Here is a 9753-nt window from a genome sequence, read left to right on the forward strand (position 1 = left end):
TCCAGGACCCTGATTGGCTGACAATTGTCTAGGAGTATCTGTAAAACAAAAAATAGGAGCCGGGCAGTGGTGGCGCACACCTTTAATCCCAGCACTTGGGAGGCAGAGCCAGGTGGATCTCTGTGAGTTCGAGGCCAGCCTGGGCTACCAAGTGAGCTCCAGGAAAGGCGCAAAGCTACACAGAGAAACCCTGTCTCGAAAAAAAACAAACAAAAAACAAAAAAACAAAAAAAAAAAACAAAAAATAGGTGTGTGCTAGACTCAAGGACATCTGGCCACCTTATCTAATGGCTGGAATGTCTGGGATGTCAGGTACTTCCTCACCCCTGGGTAGATCCCTGGGTGTTATCAGCTTAAGGCTTTTCCTGGATCTGGGTGTGGCCTGCCAGTAAGCCTGTCACAGAAGCTGTGTCTGGGCCCCTAAGCCTGTCATGGCTGCTGTGTGGTCAAGCTATTTGGGGGCCCTTCACATTTGCTATCATTTTGTTGGATCTCTAGGCCTACTTTATTTCTTGATAAACTGCAGGTTTTGAAGTAAGATTAAATGCAGACAGCTTTCTGCCTCTGCAGAATCCATGTTTGGGGATTTAACCAACTGCAGATACCAGGTAGTTTTTAAGATATTTGTTTTACTTTTTTTTGGGTTTGTATGTGTGTCTGCTTGTCTGTATGTGCATCATGAGCATGCAGGAGCCCTCAGTGGTCAGAAAAAGGCTTCAGGTCCCCCAGGAACTAGAGTTACAGCCAGTTGTGAGCTGCCATATGGGTGATGGAAATTGAACCAAGGGCTTCAGCAAGAGAAGTAAATGCTCTTAATTGCTGCGCTATCTCTCAGTCCCACATTATTTTATTGCACCTATACAGTGCAGAGCTTTTTCTTGTTGTTATTGCCTAGATATTATAACATAGCAATGATGCATATATCATTTACATTGTACTAGATATTGTGAGTAATTTAGAGACTATTTAAAGTATAAAGGACAATTATGTACAGGTAAACATTCAAGATGTCTGCTATTAAAGTTTTACTTTCCATGGTGTGCTGGCTAGTCTTTTGTCAGCTTGACACACACACCAGAGTTATCTGAAAGGAGAGAACCTCAACTGATAAAATGTCTCCATAAGATCCATCATGTAAGGCATTTCCAATCATACGAGGTGATTGATGGGAGCGGGTCCAGTGTATTGTGGGTGGTGCCACCCCTGGGCTGGTGGTCCTGGTTCTATAAGAAAGCAGGCTGAGCAAGCCATGGGGAGCAAGCCAGTAAGCAGCCCTCCTGGTTCCTGCCCTGTTTGAGTTCCTGTCCTAACTAACCTTCTTCAGTGGTGAACAGCAATCCTGAAGTATAAGCTAAATAAACCCTTTCCTCCCCAGCTTGCTTTTTGGTCATGGTGTTTCATTGCAGCAATAGAAACCTAAAACACACAGGAAATCAAGACTATCTCCAGGGCTGGAGAAATGGTTCAGCAGCTTAGAGCACTTGCTGCTCTTGGATTCTGTTCCCAGCACCTATGTGGCAGCTCACAGCTGTCTGTAACTTCAGTTCCATGGGATCTGATGCCTTCTTCTGGCCTCTGCAGGCACCAGGCATGTGTGTATGTGTGTGTGTGTGTGTGTGTGTGTGTGTGTGTGTCTGTGTGTGTGTGTCTGTGTGTGTGTGTGTCTGTGTCTGTGTGTGTGTGTGTGGTGCACATACTTCCATGCATGCATTCATGCATGCAAATACACACACACATAAAAGTAAATACACCTTTAATAAAGAAGACTAAGAAGACAGTGACAAAGACAATGAATGACTGTTCTGTCGCATATCCACACCAAAGCATTGACCAGAATTGACTCTCACCTGATTGAGCGGATGTACAGAACACTAAGGGTGCAGGTCCAGGTGAAGAGCCAACTGGGATAGTAGGATCCTTTCATCAGACTTTTGAAATTTTCATTGGATTTATTTTATATCTATGAGTATTTTGCCTGTTTGTATTTATGTTCACCATGTGCCTGGTATCTGTAGAGGCCAGGAGAAGGCATCAGATACCATGGAACTAGAGTTACTATGGATGATTGTGAGCCACTGTACAGGTCCTGGGAACCAAACTTGAACCCTCTGCAAGAACAGCAAGTGCTCTTGAGCACTGAGCCATCTTTCCAGTCCCTTCTGCCAGACTCTTCGTGTAGCATAATAACTTTGCCTACTAAAGCCACAAAGAGACATTTTGGTGGCCATTCTCCAGCATCAGCTGCACAAAGAAATAAGTGAATTGGGACTGGGGATGGGGAGTCAGTGTTCATAAAGAGGCAGAGATTGCAAGGGGCTCTGTATTGTTCCCTGTGTTCCAAGCTTCCCTGAGACCTGCCTCTGGAAGCAATCTCCTTGTGTTGGAAAAATAAGAGACGCGATGGTTGTGATGATAGTTTCTGGGAAAATAAATAGAAATGAAATACCATCAGTGAAGAAGAATTTCTACAAATAATCTACAAGAAAAAAATAGTGATGCTCTTTAAAATTATGTTTAGAATGAGATAAAATACAAGAGGAAAGTGCACTGATCTTAAGGGAACAGGTCTTGGAAACCACTTAAAACAAATTTGGCCAGGCAGTGGTGGCACACGCCTTTAATCCCAGCACTTGAGAGGCAGAGGCAGGCAGATCTCTGAGTTTGAGGCCAGCCTAGTCTCAGAGCAAGATCCAGGAGAACCAGGGCTACACAGAGAAACCCTGTCTTCAAAAAACCAAAACAAACAGACAAGCAAACAAATGATTTTGCATACTGGCTCTCTCACACTCTGGCAAGGTTTCTATTTTCTTCCTCTACTCCCTATGGCTGTAAAAAGGCAGGTCTGCTCTATACATCTTTATCTCTCCATTTTGACTGATACTTATTTGTTCTCTTAATTGGTTCAGGATGTTTGAGGGTTTTTTTTTTTTTTTTTTTTTTTTTTTGATGGGATTTCACTATATAGTCTGGCTGGCCTGGGACTCACAGAGATCCACCTACCTTTGGTTCTGGAGAGCTGGGATTAAAGATATGTGCCACCATGCCTGACCTGTTTTAAATTTTTTAATATTTAGGAAAATGTGTATCCGTGTTTGCATACATATATGTATGTGCACACCACGTGAGTGCCTGGTGCCTGAGAAAGTCAGAAGGTGTTAGGTCCTTTTACAATCTAACTTAGCAGAGCAGTAGCTTCCACCAACACAGATAGCATATTGGGACAGTATAAAAGTTTCCCCATCTCACTGTACCTGCCTCTCTGATGGAACCTTCAGTGTGTTTCACACTCACCTTAATTTGTGATATTCTTTGTTCTGTAAAACTATAAAAATTTCATGAAGCTGCTTCCACACTGGAACATAGAATTTGATGACCTCAAACTCACCCAGCATCTCCCTTCTACACCTAGGTTCTTTCTGTTATTATCCAACCCCAACAGTGAAGAATATCTCCGTCCACTCGTGGTGTGACCAGGCACTCAGGAAATACCCCAGAGTTTCACTTCACACGTCCTATCCCAAGTCCTGAATTGTAGTTGGTTGTTTTTACTCTTTGCTCTTTTGCTCTTTGTGGGGCCAGACACTCACCTCCCAAATAATCACACACAGACTTTTCTTGCTTATAAATGCCTGGCCTTACCTTGGCTTGTTTCTAGCCAGCTTTTCTTAACTTTAAATTATTCTATTTACTTTTTGCCTCTGGGCTTTTCCCTCTTCTTACTTCTGTATATATTACTCTCTCTCTCTCTCTCTCTCTCTCTCTCTCTCTCTCTCTCTCTCTCTCTCTCTGTCTGTCTCTCTGTCTGTCTCTCTCTCTCTCTCCCCCTACCCCAGTTGAATGCTTTCTTTCATAAGAGTTGCCTTGATCAAGGTGTCTCTTTGCAGCAATAGAAAAATGATTAAGACAAAAGCTAATCAATACTATTCTCAGCAACCCACATGGCACTATGACTCTTTGGTTAAAGCCACAAGCTCTGACTATTACATGGTGGCGGTACACTTCTGACAAATCCATGCCACACTTGTGAGAGCAGTGGTCCTTACCCTTCCTAATGCTACAGCCCTTTAATGTAGTTCCTCATGTTGTGGTGAACCCCAACCATAAAATTATTTTCCTTGCTACTTCATAACTGTAATTTTGCTACTGCTATGAGTTATAATGTAAATATCTGTGTTTTCTGGTCTTAGGCAAACCCTGTTAAAGTCTTTTGACCCCCCTCAAAGGGATCATGACCCACAGATTGAGAACCACTGGCTTAGAGTCTAATGATGATGCTCATGACATTATAGGTGACCCCTACCCTGTGTCTGAGCCCCAAGTCCCTAGCACACTAGAAACAACTGTTCCTCTTGTGTTTATCTAATGTTGGAGTTACTCTTTTCCTCCGTGGGGTCAGATCCCCCGATTCACAATTGTTCCAGAGGTTTTGGCTGTGAGCAAAACAGCAAGCTGTGTTTGATAAGAGGCATTATCCTCTACAGATCTCTGTCTTAATGGTTTGTTACAGTTCAGTCTCTTTGGGAGACAGTCATGGGTTTACGGTTAAAAAGAAAAATTAAGAGTCTTCCGAGGGAGATGCTTGCTGCTCTGCTGCTCACAAAGGGGAGCAGACCCATGCCTCTGCAGCCCTCCTACGGGGCTTTGCGTTCACCACGCCTGGAAAAGCACCCTGAATCCTGCCCATCGTGTCTTCAATGTGTGCTTTGAGACTGAGAACTATCAGCACACAGAAGAGCCTCGGCACCAGCACCAGACTTCCCATAACATTACCAGCCTACAAACCTCCCAGAGGACTACAAATCTCACCTCTCTAGTTCTTGTCTCACGGCCTCAGGGAGAGATGCGCACAGTTTCATTCTGCTCACATATGGAGTGAGTCAAAGTGCAAGGCTGCATCCGAACACAAGTGATTTGAGTTCTCACGCGAGCAACTCAAGCACCCTCAGAAGACACAGTGAGCGACGAATCTCTTAGGCAGCTCACACTTTCCATGTGTGCTTTCATCAACCTCACTGCATAGATTTTGCTGGCTTAGAAATAAAGTAAGGTGGATAGCCATCTGGGTATTGTCCCTTTAGTATCTCCTGGAGCAGCCAGGAGCAAAGCCACGTCTGGCCGATAAGCTCGTGTGTCAGTGAGGGCTGTGATACTTCAAGCTCACTGCTGACAGCTGTGAGTAATGTTGTGTAGTATTTTGCTCCAAGCAGAAATGTCTATGGAGTCATCAGGATCTATGTGTCCCCAAGGGCATGCATTTTTATGGGAAAACAACTGCAGTTGCTCGCCTCCATAGTCTGGGATTTCTCGAGACTCCAGCATTTACATGCCCTTTGTGCATGCATTAGTAGGAAATGCCTGTCACTTTGTTAGAACCTACATTCCTTTTATGTAAAAATACTGATTGACAGATAAATGATGGAGTGTAAAGTTCTCCTGGAGCCATTATAATTCAGTCTCTCCAGATGGCAGTCACATATCCAATAATGCATAGAACTGGGAATAAATTTAGGGAGCCTGAGTCACAGTTTTTAAGAGGCCTCCAAAGGAGATATTATTGCTCTATGATACTTATAGATGTAGGCAAGTTCATGCCTCTTCAGATTAAATTGGTGCTAAGAGGAATATAACTATAAAAAGGCCCCATAAGTGGTGAAGCATTTCACTAAATGGTTATCATTGCTTCTTTTATTACAAACATTTAATGAGCTTATAGAGTACGCCAGACATTTAGATTCATCATCAGGCAATTCAAAGTCCATAAAGCATATATTATGACATTTGGCAGGTAGGATATTTCTTTTAAAGATGAGTTTCAAAATTATTTATTTGTGTGTGTGTGTGTGTGTGTGTGTGTGTGTGTGTGTGTAGCTAGAGTTTTCCTGCCTTGCCCACAGTCAGGACAAATCTCTGTCACCCGCCAGTCCCACAGCCACTCAGACACAACCAAGTAAACATAGAGACTTATATTGCTTACAAACTGTATGGCCATGGCAGGCTTCTTGCTAACTGTTCTTATAGCTTAAATTAATCCATTTCCATAAATCTATACCTTGCCACGTGGCTCGTGGCTTACTGGCGTCTTCACATGCTGCTTGTCATGGCGGCAGCTGGCAGTGACTCCTTCTGCCTTCCTGTTCTTTCTTTTCTCCTCTGTTAGTCACGCCTATACTTCCTGCCTGGCCACTGGCCAATCAGTGTTTTATTTATTGACCAATCAGAGCAATTTGACAAACAGACCATCCCACAGTGTGTGTGTGTGTGTGTGTGTGTGTGTGTGTGTGTGTGTGTGTGTGTGTGTGTGTTGGATCCCCTGGAACTGGAGTTACAGGTTGTTGTGAGCCTCCATGTGGGTACTGGGAAATGAACGCCAGTCCTCTGTATGAGTAGTCAGTGATCTTCACCCTGAGCTATCTGTCCAGCCCCCTAGATTCCTAACAAAAGGTCAGGAGGTAACATTTGAAACTTGGATGTGAAGAAGCAAAGTGAGTGACAGAGACCTCGCCCAGGAGGTGCGTTTGGTCAGAGGCCTGAGAAATGGGAAAGAGCAAGCTGTGAGAAGACAGGAACAACAGGGTGAAGCCATGAATGTGGCAAGTGCCGCAAGCAGGTGCTGTGTGCAGCTGTGGACTTGAATGAGGTAATCTACAGGGATGATATTATGAGCGTCTAGACAGACAAAAACAAGAGGCAGGGCTCTTAGGGTACCTTGTCACATAAAAGGTACAAAGAATCAAACACCATCAACAGAAGCCAAAATGAAGCAAGGGATCAGAGGAAGGAAGCCCACATATGAGATGTTCCTGAAGTTTCCAGAGACTTAAGCAAGTGTGTTCATACATAAACATTATTAGACATCCACCTTCCCTGACTTGTGAAAACAGGCCTCTCTTAGATGAAACACCTACCTGTGAAGGGACATTTATAAAAAATTTTTGAAGGAACTGAAGGCTAATATATTTGTGACATTTATGTGACCTCCGTGAATGACAATATCTCTCAAATACGTAAGTAGCACACACCACACAAGAGAAAACACTAATCATTTTTGAAAATGATTACAAAATCACTACCAAAAGTGTAGATATGGCATGGTATATGGCACGGTAGCTCATGCTTTTAGTCTCATGACTCAGTAGGCAAAGGAAGGCAGATCTCTGTGAGTTTGCCTCCACCCTGGTCTTGGTCATAGCAGTTCCTGGTCAGCCACAGCTACGTAGTGAGACCCTGTCTCTAAAAATAACACAAAAATAAACAACAGCAGCAAAAAATCCACAGAAAAACAAGAAGGGTAGACAGGGGCTGGCAAGATGGCTCAGGTGGAAAAGGCATCTACCATGTCTACCAAGCCTAAGAATCTGAGTTTGAATTCCTGGGACCTACTTAGTGGAAAAAGAGAAATGACTCCCACAAGTTAGCCTCTGACCTTCATATGAATGTACTGTGACACACTCACTCTGATGCACTTACACACACACACACACACACACACACACACACACACACATGCACTTACACACACACACATACACACAATAAAATTTAAAAATGGTTTTAAAAAGGTGTATATGAAGCACAGCTGGGAGAACTTTCTGATCGATGTGGAGTATATAAAGAACGCCTACATGCTGGTGAGACGAAGGCACATAAGCCGTGAGTCGAATCGGAGGATGGTATGGGAAGCATTCCCCCTTAGAGAAAATGCAAATGAGCATTAACGTATGAAACAAAGCTCAACCTCAATAGTAATTTGAAAAATGCAAATCTGGTTCTGCAGGCAGCTGGAAGAGAGACACTGGGCCTGGCTTGAGCTTCTGAAACCTCAAAGCCCACCCCTAGTGACACACTTCCTCCAAGAAGGTCACACCTACTCTCAAAAGGCCACACCTCCTAATCCTTTCAAATTAATGCCACTCCCTGGTGACTAAGCATTCAAATCTATGAGCCCATGGGGGCCATTCTTATTCAAACTACCGCACTGTTCTTGCAGAGGACCCAAATTGGGTTATCTCACTAGGCAGGTCACACTGCCTGTAACTCCAGCTTCAGGGGAATCTCATGTTCTTTTCTGGCCTCCATAGGCACCTGCACCCATGTGCATACACACATACATAATTAAAAGTAAACTGTTTACATTTGAATGGTTATTTAGAGAATAATTTTGATACTATCCAATAAATCAAAAGATGCACATCCCCTATACTCATCAATCTCTTTCTAGAGGAATGCTTGCCCATATGCACCAGGTAACCCGAGCAAGACAATCATAGCCACAGTGTTTGGAATAGCAAAAAGGAGACAACATAAACGGCATCCAGAGAATAGATAAATAGCCAACAAGAGATTCCAAGGCAGCCAGATACTGTGGCTGTACTCCCAGCTCTCCAGAGACGGAGCAGGTGGATTGAGTTCATGGTCACACTGAGCTGTGGTAAGTACCAGATCATTTTGGGCTAAACTTCAAGAGCTTGCCTCAAACAAAACAAAACAACCAACTGTTGCTGGGTCCTAATGGCTCCCTCGGGGGAGGGGTGAGAAGGCACAGTGTCAACTGCACAGACACCTGGAGTCAGGTGAAGGCAAACAGCAGACTCACTTATTCAGTAATGGAGAAGGCCTTATATACCCTTCTCCCAGCACCCAGACTACATCCCAATCTGGTGATATTGCATGGTTGCCCCTCATTGGCTGGGCATGATCAGGACCTCTGACAGTGCCTGTTGCTAGGTCCTCAGGCAAACTCCAGGTTGGCTCATAAGGAAGTACATTATGTGCATGCCTTGGCAACTGGTTTGAGCCTTATCTTCCTGCAACCAAACAAACAAACAAACAAAAAAGGAGATTTGTTTTAATCCCAAGTATTTAAGACCATTCACTTTTCAGGTGAGTCCCATTCCTTCACACGTGTAGTTTCTCAGAATAAGGTCATTTGACTCCATATTTAGCATTGGTTCAACTGTGTAATTTCTCAAACCTGTGACATGCGTGACTCGTCAATGCAAAAGAGAAGGGTGGCTTATTCAAAATGGGTCTCACATCTCATGATTTTCATTATGGTACTCATATGTGTCCTTCAGTGCTTGGAAATGTGTTGAGATTATGTCCACTAATATTTCCTAAAGGATTCCATGGATTGAATGAGATACACTGCCTGCCATAGTTTCCATTTGAATACTTGGCCCCTAGTTGGTAGAACTGTTTGTGTAGGTTTAGAAAGTGTGGCTTTGCTGGAAGAGCTACATCATTAAAGATGGGCTTTGAGAGTTTAAAGACTCACGCCACTTCTAGTTGGCTCTCTCTACTTGAAGTTTGAGATGTGATCTCTCAGCTTCCTGCTCCATCCACCATCTCTACTTTTGGTGCCAGGCTTCTCTACCATAACAGACTCTTAACCCTCTGGAACTATAATCTCAAATAAACTTCCATAGTTGCTTTTGGTTATAGTATTTTACCACAGCAACAGAGAAGAAACTGATACACTCCCATGCGTCCTTGTTACCACAGTAACAGAGGAGAAACTGATACACTCCCATGCGTCCTTGTAACTGATACACCTGCATACATCCTTACCCAGGGACTGGGATCCAGAGGGAGAGAACACTGGAGCTGAGAGCTGAGAGAGAGAGAGTAATGAGGTCCAGAACTAGAAAAAACTGGAGAGAAAGGAGTTTGAGAAAATGTACCCAAAGATAGACAGTGAGAACCATGGTATCCTTTGAAGTTCATGAGCTGGAAATTGGAACATTAACAAGGTGG

This window comes from Peromyscus maniculatus, chromosome 9 (genome assembly GCF_049852395.1).
Source record: "Peromyscus maniculatus bairdii isolate BWxNUB_F1_BW_parent chromosome 9, HU_Pman_BW_mat_3.1, whole genome shotgun sequence".
In the NCBI taxonomy this organism is placed as follows: Eukaryota; Metazoa; Chordata; class Mammalia; order Rodentia; family Cricetidae; genus Peromyscus; species Peromyscus maniculatus.